Source organism: Acinonyx jubatus, chromosome B1, assembly GCF_027475565.1.
Source record: "Acinonyx jubatus isolate Ajub_Pintada_27869175 chromosome B1, VMU_Ajub_asm_v1.0, whole genome shotgun sequence".
Lineage (NCBI taxonomy): Eukaryota > Metazoa > Chordata > Mammalia > Carnivora > Felidae > Acinonyx > Acinonyx jubatus.
This window is the reverse complement of record NC_069382.1, coordinates 34,614,176-34,627,067: the sequence shown is the minus strand read 5'-3', so window position 1 is coordinate 34,627,067 and position 12,892 is coordinate 34,614,176. Positions and strand designations below refer to the sequence as shown.

At 38.9% G+C, this 12,892-nt stretch overlaps 1 protein-coding gene and 1 long non-coding RNA gene across 7 annotated transcripts in view; both read left to right on the top strand.

Annotated features, from left to right (window-relative positions):
• Positions 1–12,892, top strand: part of PPP3CC (protein phosphatase 3 catalytic subunit gamma) — a 102,900-nt gene that overhangs the window by 1,712 nt on the left and 88,296 nt on the right. The gene's annotated exons all lie outside the window — the stretch shown is intronic.
• Positions 4,160–10,281, top strand: LOC128314377 (uncharacterized). Its single transcript, XR_008295959.1, has 2 exons — positions 4,160–6,387; positions 6,617–10,281. It is a non-coding gene; the product is annotated as an uncharacterized LOC128314377 (long non-coding RNA).

The window sequence follows — 12,892 nt, the reverse complement described above, 5'->3', positions numbered from 1 at the left end:
CATATAACCCATAAAAAGTATAAAAATTCTCTTAAGATAAAGAATATACTAAACATAACCTTTTTTGATGAATCAAGGTCAGTTGTGCACATTAATTTCTGTCCTGTGCTTTTAACATGGCTGGTGCATTCTGCCGAATAAGGGTGTTGGCAGTTTCTTCCTGTACCAAAATGACTCCTTACTGCTATACCATTTAATGCTTTTGTCTGTTTTTAGTTTATCTCCTCCAGGACTGTTTTCTATCTGTCAAAATATGCCCTTCTAATCTGCTGTTTCTAGTGAAGTAGGCAGGGAAACCAGATAAACCAGAATTGTGTGTCAAGTCAGAATAAATAGGATCTGAGCGAAGCTTAGTGGCAGTCCTCAAACCTTCAGGTATTATCAAATTCTGATCGCCATTGTTGCATGTAATTTCCATCATAAGATATAAAAGAGATGTTAAAATAACCCTCTTAGACCCTTAAAATATAAAAGTAAAGTAAAATAAAACATAGTTAAAAGGCAGGTGCTGTCTTAGTGCTAGGCGTGCTCATAGTTAAGAAAACACCCTCATAGTTTGTATCATTTAAGTTTGGTTTTTGGCGAACTTATAAATTAATGCATGTTGTATACTTATAAGATTAGTCTTAAATAAATGAAATATAGTGATTTCAAGCCCTTAGAAATGTATGGATTTATCTTGTATATAAAAACTTTAGTGTGGGGCACCTGGGTGGCTCAGTCTTTAAGCAGCTGACTCTTCTGAGGTGGTCAGATCGAGCCCCTCATAGCACTCCGAGGTGAGCTTGGAGCTCTGCTTGGGATTCTCTCTCTCTCCTTCTCTCTGTGACACTTCCTGGCTTGAGCTCTCTCTCTCTCTCTCAAAATAAATAAATAAACATTAAAAAAAAAAACAAAAAAAAAAACAACCAAACACTTTAGTATAAGAACTTGACCACAGCAATTTTGGCTTCTCCGTGACTTATGTTGCTTTTTTTCTGGGTTTTCCAGAGTTTGAAATAGTTGAGGTTTGTTCTAAGAAAGTAAGGTGTCACTGTATGTATAATATAGCTAAGATCCATTGTACTGGGTACTAAATCCTGATAGGATGTTGTCCTGCCTGGCCAGAGTTGTCTGCAGTTATTCACAGCTGGAAATCTTTTTCAGAGGTGAGACCACACCAGAGTTATTTTTGGTTCTGTCATTTCCTGTTAACTTAAAAGTCTACTTAATTGTTTTGTTTGAACAAATCTTGGAGAAGAAGTGGGTAGGTAGGAGGGAGTGATTAGTATTTTAAGTGTCCTTTGAAAAGCAACTTTCCTAAAATGAAGGACTAGGCTGATCATCAGAAAAACCTAGATTTTACTGTCTCTGGAACTTACTTGTAACCTTGAAACTTTCTCTCTCTCTCTTTTTTTCTACAATCTCATCTGCATAGTAGGGTTAATGATACCTTCTTCGTCAGGCATCTGAGCCATGCAAATGATATAACTGACATGAAAAGCTTAAGACAAGGTAGTATTATGGGGGCCCCTGGGTGGCTCAGTAGCTTAAGCGTCTGACTCCTGGTTTCGCCGCAGGTCGTGATCTCACAGATTGCCAGTTCAAGCCCCGTGTCAGGCTCTGCGCTGACTGAGTGGAGCCTGCTTGGGATTCTCTCTGCCCTCTCTCTCTCTGCCCTTCCTCTGCTCGCTTGCACACTCTCTTGCTCTCTCAAAATAAATAAATAAGCTCTCTCAAAATAAATAAAGACAAGGTAGTATTATGAAACATGAAAGTAGTTTGATAATAAATCAGTTTCTACAGAAGTGGTAGGTAGAGAAATCGTTAACATTTGAAAAACACCAGAATTAGAAAGTATATGAAATTATAAGTTAGAAAACTGAAAATATCTCTTCTATAATTTATTATTTTATTTTATTTTTTTAAAGTTTTATTTTCAAATAATCTCTATACCCAATGTGGGGCTCAAACTTGCAACACCGTGATCAAAAGTCCCATGCTGTACTGACTGAGCCAGGCAGGTGCCCCATTCTCTCTTACAGTTTAGAGGGTATCTGTCTGGGTGGAGTCCCATGTGAAAGAAAGTGAAGAGAGACCAGTACAGTTCTGCCTAGTACTTTCTTGACAGCTGGTTTCTTCCCTAGCAGTTGAAGGTGTCTGGATCTAAATTTTTTTTAATGTTTTATTTACTCATGAGAGAAAGAGAGACAGAGCATGAATGAGGGAGGGGCACAGCGAGAGAGGGAGACACAGAATCTGAAGCAGACTCCAGGCTCTGAGCTGTCAGCACAGAGCCCGACGCGGGGCTCGAACTCATGAACTGTGAGATCATGACCTGAGCCAAAGTCAGACGCTCAACCGACTGAGCCACCCAGGTGCCCCAATGTTTATTCATTTTTGAGAGAGAGACAAAGAGCGTGAGTTGGGGAGGAGCAGAGAGAGAGGGAGATGCAGAATCCAAAGGAGGCTCAGGCTCTGAACTGTTAGCACAGAGTCTGACGTGGGACCCGAACTCACAAACCGTGAGATCGTGACCTGAGCCAAAGTTGGACGCCTAACCAACTGAGCCAGCCAGGCACCCCTTTTTTAAAATTTTTAAAGTAACAGTTCTGAGTGTCTCTAGAATAGTCCATATGCATTGGGGTATCACTCCTGGTGACTGGTATCGAGAGCAGAAAACCCCAGAAACTCAAATGACTGAATTGTGAAAATCTTTCAGCTTGATTTTTTTTTTCTTCCGGTTTCCAAGTTTCTTTTCCTGTTTGAGGGAATTTTTTTCTTTGACAGTGATTGTTATAAAAACAGTTTTTTCCCCTAGGCTGAATCTTTTCAGAAGCAGCAAGGAAATTTCACCAGGAATTACATGACAGATGTGGAGAATCCATTGTTGGTGGCCAAATGGTGTTTTACAGAAAAGTCTGACTTCTTTTCAATAAGATGCTGATATATTGCTCCCATTCATTTGGAATTCAGGTATATTGTATATTCACAGGAAGAATTGTGTCCTTGGTAGCACACACTGGAGGCTACTGGTTCTTTAATATCCTGCCAACTGGAATAGTGTGGCTGTGGTTTTCTTACAGGATTTTAAGAATAGTATGGACAGAAATTGCTGTTTTCTCAGGTATACCCTGAACCCTGTTTCAGTTTTTGGTACCTATTCCTCATTTATTTCCACATCTCTTTGTCTTCTCTTGCCTTTTTTTTTTTTTTTTTTTTTTATTTTTATTAGGAGAATGGATTTACTAAGGTTTTTTGTTTTTGTTTTTGTTTTTAAGTTTATTTACTTATTTTGAAAGACAGAGATCATGTGCACATGGGTGAGCAGGGGAGGGGCAGAGAGGGAGAGAGAGAATCCTAAGCAGGCTCCATACTGTCAGCACAGAGCCGGACAAGAGGCTTGATCTCTGAACTGTGAAATCATGCCCTGAGCCAGAATCAAGCGTCGGATGCTTAACTGAGCCACCCAGGTGCCCGCCAAGTTTTTTCTTTTCAATGTAAGCTCAATCCTGCTTATTATAACATTTGAAAGGCAGAAAGGGAAGAAAACAAAGGTGTCATATTCCTTCCCTGCAGAAACAAGTTCTCTTAATACTTTTCATGTATTTCTATCTGCTAGTGTATTTTGAATTCAAAGAAGAATGGATCACATATATTAAAGCTTGTACTTGGCAAATGTTTCATATTATTTTAACACAAATATTGTAATTTTACCTAAATACTCATGATGATTTCAACCAATATGAAAACGGTTTGAAAGTGCTTGTATTCATATTTTGGTCCTTTGTATTTTCAATCATTTGATACAGTGCCAACCTAGAAGAAACATTTTTAAGTATAAATATTTAATGTGGTCAAGTCATATAGTACATATCTGTTGAATTTGTGAATACCATTTAAGTTATACTTAGTTTACCATTGTAATTAACAAGCCACCACAACATTTATTTATTTATTTATTTATTTTTCAACGTTTATTTATTTTTGGGACAGAGAGAGACAGAGCATGAACGGGGGAGGGGCATAGAGAGAGGGAGACACAGAATCAGAAACAGGCTCCAGGCTCTGAGCCATCAGCCCAGAGCCTGACGCGGGGCTCGAACTCACGGACCGCGAGATCGTGACCTGGCTGAAGTCGGACGCCCAACCGACTGCGCCACCCAGGCGCCCCCCACCACAACATTTAAACACTGGAAATCTATGCTATTTGAGTTTCATACCTCTCAGTGGAAGTCTCAAACCTTGGAAAGGACATCTTAATGTAAACACTTAAATCTTTTTTGAGCAGGAATAAGGTGTTCTTTCTTACCTGTATGTTAATGGTTGTGATTAAAGCTTTATTTATAACACATGTGGTAATAAATCTTTCTCCTATAAAGCAACATATTATCACTTTTAGTAAAGTTAAAAAAATGTTTTTGGGGACACCTGGGATTCTCTCTCTCCCTCTCTCTCTGCTTGGCATTCTCTTTCTCTGCTCCTTTCCCACTCTCAAAATAAATAAATAAAACTTAAATGTTTTGGGGGGCACCTGGTTATCTCAGTTGGTTAAGCGTTGACGTCAGCTCAGGTTGTGATCTCGTGGTTCATGAGTTCAAGCTGCATCGGGCTCCCTGCTGTCAGCATGGAACCTGCTTTGGATCCTCTGTCCACCCCCTCTCTCTGCCCCTCCCCTGCTCGTGCCTGTGTGCGCTCTCTCTCAAAAATAAACATTGGGGCATCTGGGTGGCTCAGTTGGTTAAGCATCCGACTTCAGCTCAGGTCATTATCTTGTGGTTTGTGAGTTTGAGCCCTGCGTTGGACTGTGCTGACAGCTCAGAGCTTGGAGCCTGCTTTGGATTCTGTCTCCTTCTCTCTCTGCCCCTCCTCTGCTCCCACTCTGTCTTTCTCTCAAATAAATAAATAAATAAATAAATAAATAAATAAATAAATAAAGTTTTTGGATCATTTGAGTGAAAAATGCTAAGGATTCAGTAGTTAAGATGAATTAAAGAATTAATTGAAAACCTTTCTTAAGTGGTATTTGGTAATAAAATACCTTACCATTAAAGTAACATTTTGGGAAAAAAAATAATTTTTAGACATATCTATGAGAGACAAAATTGTTCAGCTAATAGTCATTTTGGAGCTTTGCTGCTACTTAATTGGAAGGGCTAATGGAAATAAAGGAGTGTCTGGTAATCATTATCATCCTTTGGTGTGATCATTAATAGACTATTATACTCTGTTTTAAAGTTTTCATGTTAAATTTTAGCTGCATTTTATTATTTTTTTTTAAGTTTATTTTGAGAGAGAGAGCAAGCACATGTGGGGAAGGGGCAGAGAGAAAGAGGGAGAGAGAATCCCAAGCAGGCTCTGCATTACCAGTGCAGAGCCTGATGTGGGGCTCAAATTGACATAGAGCGAGATCATAACCTGAGCCAAAGTCAGAGACTTAGCCAACTGAGCCACTCAGGTGCCCCTTAGCCGCATTTTAAATTGCAAAACTGAGATGTAAAAATTTCAGCTCATCCTTGGTGGTATCTGACTTAGGTATTTTTATAATCTACCTAATTATTCAGATACATGCACAGAGTACTTTTAGTTTTATTTATTTGATACAAACTAGATTTTTATCAAGAAATTTGTTTCTTGAGTCTTTATTATTAGAAAAGCGTACAACTTGGTAACTAGATCTCTAGACTGGTGACAGAAAGATACACTGTATAAGCTGGCCAAGGCAATGTGCATTTTCTATGATCATTATTAGATTTATTGAATGTGAACAATTGATGAGATTTTGTGCAGTCTAGACAGTGTTAGCCCAACAGACTGAAACAAATGAAATAAATACTGGGAGACAATTTAAGAATTTATTCAACAATTACCTATATAATCCTTGCTAAAAATGTTTAATCTGGATCAAGTTATAATAAACAATCAGACAAATCCAGTTTGTGGGATTTCTCTAAAACAACTGGTCTGAACTCTTCGAAAATGTCAAGGTGATAAAAAATATAAAAGGCAGAGAGACTATTATAGATGAAAGAAAATGAAAGAGAAATGACAAGTATATTGCCAAGCCTGGATTGGGAAAATAAAAAGCTGTACAGGCCATTTTGGAGACAACTGAGGAAATTTGAATATGGAGTATATAATAGATAATAACATGTCAGTGTTAAATGTCCGGATCTGATGATAATGGTATTGTGCTTATAAAGGAGAATGTTCTTATTCTTAGCCAATACCTGATGTAGTATTTACATTGAAATGTCATGATGTCAGCAATTTGCTTTCAAATGGTTCAGAAAAAAAAATTATGTATTTGTTGAGAGAGAGTAAAAGTAGCAAAATGTTCACCATGTTGAAAAGGTAAGGAGCAAATGTGTATTCATTTAACTATTCTTTTACTTTTTTTTTTAAGGTGTTAATTAAATTAAAAAAAATTTTTTTTCAACGTTTTTTATTTATTTTTGGGACAGAGAGAGACAGAGCATGAACGGGGGAGGGGCAGAGAGAGAGAGGGAGACACAGAATCGGAAACAGGCTCCAGGCTCCGAGCCATCGGCCCAGAGCCTGACGCGGGGCTCGAACTCACGGACCGCGAGATCGTGACCTGGCTGAAGTCGGACGCTTAACCGACCGCGCCACCCAGGCGCCCCAGATTTTTAAAAAGCTTTTATTTATTTGTTTTGAGAGAGAGGGAGAAAGCCCAAGTTTGAACAGGGGGTGGGGCAGAGGGAGAGGGAGACTGAGAGTCCCAAGCAGACAAAGAATCCCAAGCAGGTTCTGTGCCCCCAGCGCAGAGCCGGACATGGGTCTCAAACGCCATCCAGGCGCCCCAAGATTTTATTTTTAAGTAATCTCTACACCCAGCGCGGCCTTGAACTCACAACTCACAAAAAATCAAGAGTTGCACACTCCACCCACTGAGCCAGCCAGGTACCCCTAATCTTTTACTTTCTTATAGGATTTCAGTTTTTCAAAATACAAAGTTGGGGAGAGAAAGGCTTCGGAAAGGCTACCATCGTATTTAAGGATTCAGTAGTGTCTTAGGGAAAGCTTAAAAGAAGAAAACTTTAAAGTATATTATACCTGATGTGAAGTAGAGGTAACTTCTTTAGCAGAACAAGAGGTTATTGCAGTTACATAGGGTTTGGAAAAACATGCAGAAATGAGGATGGAGAAAAACAAAGTGTATTTGATTAAGGAGTAGACAGGGTGGGTAAGACTAGAAACCTCAAAGAATTGAAAGAGGTAAAACAAAAAAGAGGAAGAGAGATAGCTGAAAACTACTAGGGCAATTGATGGTGATTCTATTAAGGGAATAGCAAGATTATTTTGATGGCTATATGTTTTTAAAAACCCAAAGCTTAATTGGCTTATAAATGTAACTCAATTATAGGTAATTGAGGGGCGCCTGGGGGCTCAGTCAGTTGAGTGTCCGACTTCGGCTCAGGTCATGATCTCACGGCTTGTGAGTTCGAGCCCCGCGGTGGGCTCTGTGCTGACAGCTCAGAGCCTGGAGCCTGCTTCGGATTCTGTGTGTCCCTCTCTCTCTGCCCCTTTCCCACTTGTACTCTGTCTCTCTCTCAAAAGTAAATAAAGCATTAAAAAAATTAAAAGAATTATAGACAATTGAAACATCGTACAAATAGAAATTGTGGAAAGTGAGACCTGTTTTAATTTTATTGAAGAGATTATGAAAAAAGTGGGAAAAGGTGGCATAGGGATAAAACAAATATTCAAAAGCACTAATAAGCAGAGGAGATAGAAAGGATTTTCTAAGTGTATTTCCCCATCCCTGTTAATCACACCACTTACCCATTTAGTCACTGGCTCAGATGACAAGCCTGGGAGTCAGGCCAGACCCTGTCCTGTCCCTTGCACTTCACATCCAGTTCTTCCAGACTCAGTTCTATGGACTTTTGGTTTGCACATAGCCTTCTACTTCATCTCCCTCTCTGACTTCTTGTTTATACCATTGCAGTAGCCTTGTGCTAGGGCTATTTAATCTAATGTCCATATTGCCATCATGATCTGTAGATAATGTAAAGGATTATTCTTATGCTTGAAATCCTTCATGAGCCTGTTCTGCCCACAGAATGAACTCTAAACTCTGTTGATCTATAGTTCCCCTCATGCTAAACTGTGTGTTACTTTCTCCTCTCATTTCATACCCCTGTTCCCAAACTTTACTACTGCTTGTGGTCCCTAGAATGCCATGAAATTTTATATCTGTGAATGGGTTCTTTGTATTATTTTTATATAGACTCTTGTGCCCCAACTTGACCAGCTCCTATTTCTCTTTCAAGATTTAGCTAAGAGGACATCTGAGAAGCATTTTCTCTTTTACTAAGAGGCTGTCTAGAATAATGGTTTTTAGAACACAGGCTTGGAAGTCAGACATACTTGGATTCAAATGCTGCGTCTTTTAGTAGCAGTATGACCTTGGACCAGTCACTTAATCTTGTTTTTCCTCAGCTTCTCTATCTGAAGAAAAGGGATAATATAACCCACTTTACAGGATAGTTGTAAAGATTAAATAAACTCCACAAACAGTGATAGGGGCCTAGTAAGTGCTCAATGTATGTTAGCTGCTATCATCATCATTAGAAGGGTTAGATACTGGGGCCCCTGGGTGGCTCAGTTTGTTAAGCATCTGACTCGTTTTCTTTTTTTAATATTTATTTATTTCTGGGGAGAGCGCAAGCAGGGGAGGGACAGAGAGAGGGGGACAGAGGATCTGAAGCAGGCTCTGCACTGACAGCCTGACAGCAGCAAGCCCAATGTGATGCTGGAACTCATGAACCAGGAGATCATGACCTGAGTGGAAGTGGGTCGCTCAACCAACTGAGCCACCCAGGTGCCCTGCGTCTGACTCTTGAGTTTGGCTCAGGTCATGATCTCGCAAGTTATTGAGTTTGAGCCCTGCTTTGGGTTCATATATGTATGTGTACATATATTTGTGTACATATATGTATATATAAAAATATATATATATATATGAAGGGTTAGATATTGCTCCTATGAACAGTCTCATTGCTTTTCAAATTTCTCTAAATATTTTTGTTATTTATTTACATTAAACTATTCTCTTCAAGGGCAAGAACTGTGCATTATTAATGCTGGATACAGTGCCTAGCACATAAATGCTTAGTAAATGTTTAAGTAAGTGAAAGCTTAAGAAGCTTATTTTATGGAAGATAGTGTAGAAAAGGGCACAGGCTCTGCTAATTACTAGCTCTGATACTTTTTTATTTATTTTCCTTGCTTGAAGTTTATTATTTTTAAAAAGAATTTTTTAAATGTTTATTTATTTTTGAGAGAGAGAGAGAGACAGAATGAGCAGGGGAGGGGCAGAGAGAGAGGGAGACACAGAATCTGAAGCAGGCTCCAGGCTCTGAACTGTCAGCACAGAGCCCAACGCGGGGCTCGAACCCATGAACCGTGAGATCATGACCTGAGCTGAAGTCTGACGCTTAACCGACTGGGCCACCCAGGTGCCTCTATTACTATTTTTTTTTAAGTTTATTTATTTTGAGAGACAGAGCGAGCAGAGGAAGGGGCAGGGAGAGAAAGGGAGAGAGAGAATCCCCAGCATTCTCTGCAGTGTTAGAGTGGAGCCCCGATGTGGGACTCAAACTCATGAACCTTGAGATCATGACCTGAACCAAAATCAAGAGTCAGATGCCTAGCTGACTGAGCCACCCAGGTGCCCTTCCTTGCTTTGAGTTTAAAATGAGTGATAACAGGGGGCGCTTGGGTGGCTCAGTCAGTTGAGTGTCTGACTTTGACTCAGGTCATGATCTCACAGTTCATGAGTTTGAGCCCCACGACCGGGCTCTGTGCTGACCGCTCAGAGCCTAGAGCTTGCTTTGGATTGATTCTGTGTCTCCCTCTCTGCCCCTCCCCTATTGTATGTAAAGCATAGTACCTCTAGTGGGTGCTTAATAAATGTTAGCTGTTCTTTATTAAAGGAGTTAATCTTGAGTCTTAGTGAGATTTGATAGCAGATCTGTTTGACTTTAAGTGGCATATGTGAAATGAATGTTTAAGAGTGTTGTATTTTATGTTTCCCAACTGTAGTCTCCTTAGGACTTTTGAAAGGATTTAAACCTAAAATGCTTGATAAGGAAATTTCCTTTGGGGCATCTGGGTGGCTCAGTAATTAAGCTTGTGCCTTTGTCTTGGATCATAATCTCAGGGTTCATGAGTTCTAGCCCCGCATCAGGCTTTCAGTGCAGATCCTGCTTCGGATCCTCTGTCCCCTTCTCTCTCTGCCCCTCCCTTGCTTGTGCTCTCTCCGCCTCTCAAAAATAAGCATATAGTAAAAAAAATAAGGAAATTTCCTTCTATAGTATAGATAGAATTTCATAAATCATAAATTTACAAACATATTTGATGAATTCCTACCACAAGAAACACATTTCTCTCTTAAACTTAAATACAGTCTTGAAAAGTACTCAGCATATAATAGCTTCCCAAAAGCGTGACAGAGATTAGAAGTATGGAGCTTCCTAGGACTAATACCACCATGGAGAGCAGACATCTAAATGGTAGACTGTATCTGATATGAAATCTTTGCTTCCTCACTCTACAAATTGACAATCCTTTCAAGTTTAAACTTTGGACATTGATCAGTAGCCTAAGTAAGACTCAATTTGTGGTTTTTTTGTGTGTATCCATAGGTACATTGTGTTCTTGTGACCTAAGGGTTTGTGGAGGTTTAAAAATAACATAGGATAAAACAAAAAACTAAATAACATTAAAAGAAAAAACCATAAATAAAATAAGAGTTTCAGTGAATGGCCAGAGTAATAAAGGTAATTGGTAGATTTATCCATAAAAGGAAGCTAGTTATTTTTCACTATTGCATGCTGTTTTATTAAAAACTATGAATGTCACTATAAACTTACTGTTTCTATCAGATTATCATTGATAGTGATTATTACTTAATTGGTTCTGGGAGGGCTAGTTCCTAATATTTTGAAAGTGTGCTCTGGGACTATCAGAGAATAGAGGGAATGATCTCAAAGAGCTATGTCAGATCATTGAAATAAAACTACTTGTTCTAGTAGGTTATGAAAGGATCTGAAAGCTACATATGACTTTCGGTAATAATACTTAACATAACCTCTTCAGTGGTGTTTAACTGGTTCATGATTGGAAAAGCAGGTGAGTAGATTAGGAACTAAGTCTGCAAAAGTAGGGCAGGCTTGCTGGCTTAAAATAGGAATGAAAGCAGGGTTATTTGTAGTGAACAGAGATAGCTATTTGGGTAAATCCTGGTGTCCCGTGGGGGTTAAGACCACACAATAATCTAAAAATAAAGCTTATAGGCCAATAGCTTTTAAGGTTTATATTTCATAGTTGCTGCTGGATTAAAGTGGTCATCACCAATGTTTTCTTTCTCTGTATACAGCTCTGCACCTGATATTAGGAATATTTACCTAAAAATATCATTTATGTAGTAGATCTATATTGTAGCAGGATATTGAACTGATTTTGCCTGTGAAGAGGCTGTAGAATTTCTTCAGTGTGCTTTAGAAACTTAGTTTAAAAATTTTATGAGGTTTTTGTTTTTAGATTATAGATTCATAGGATGTTGCAGAGAATGTACAGAGAGAGGTCCTACGCATCCTCCCCTAGGTCTCTGTCCTCCACAGTGTCAACATCCCACACTACCACAGCACTGTACCAAACCGAGAAATTGACATTGGCACAATTCATAGAGTTTATTCAGGTTTCACTAGTTATACATGTACCTGTGCACGCGTGCATGTATGTGTAGCTCTATGCAATTTTACTTGCGTAGACTTGCATAACTACCACCATGATCAGTGTAACTCACCACAAGACTCCTGTGTTACTGCCTCTTTGTAGCCACACTCATCCTCTTCAAGAAACTCAATATTGTTTGTTTATTATGTTCTTTAAAAGTTTTATTTATGGGGCACCTGGGTGGCTCAGTAGATTAAGTGTCCAATTAAATAGGTTAAGTGTCCAGCCTGATCTTGGCTCAGGTCATAATCTTATGGTTTTTGGGATTGAGCTCCCTGTGGGGCTCTGCGCTGACAACATGGAACCTGCTTGGGATTTTCTCTTTCCTTTTCTTTGTGCCCCTCCCCTGCTCACACTCTCAAAAAATAAATACACAGATAAATACAAATTAAAAAATAAAAATTTCATTTATTTTAAGAAATTTGTGCACCCAACATGGGACTCAAACTCACAACCTCAAGATCAAGAGTCACATGCTCTTCTGACTGAGCCAGCCAAGCACCCTTGTTTGTTTTAAATCATGTGTACGCTTGGTTGGATTAGGGTTTTTGATTCTGAGTTGGAAGCACTGCAAAAAAATTTTTATTGAAATACAGGTAATCTAACAACAACTGAATCATGGTAAAAAGCTAGGTTAAAATGTATCAGCAGGGATACCTGGCTGGTTGTCAGTAGAGCATGTGACTTTTTTTTTCTTTAAGATTTTATTTTTAAGTAATCTCTACACCCAACGTGGAACTGAAACCTATATCCCTGAGATCAAGAGTCACATGCTCTACTGACTGAGCCAGCCTGGTACCCCAGAGCATTTGACTCTTGATCTCAGGATCTTGAGTTCAAGCACCATGTTGGGCATAGAGCTTACTTAAAAAAAATAATATGTTAGCAATTTGAGAGCACTAAAAAGTTTCTTGGATGAATATATATAGGCTTAGAATGGTGGTCCTCAACTAATCAGAATCAGCTCTGGAGCTTTAAAAAAATGCAGAAAAATGGCTTCTGTGGCCCCATTCTAGATAAGTCTAGAAAGCAGTGTCAAGTATAAAAATGTAAGTTCCAAAAAAAAAAAAAAAGTGAGTTACAAAAGGATGTACAGTATGATACCGTTTATATAAAATTTAAAATATACTGTGTTGTGTATAGATAC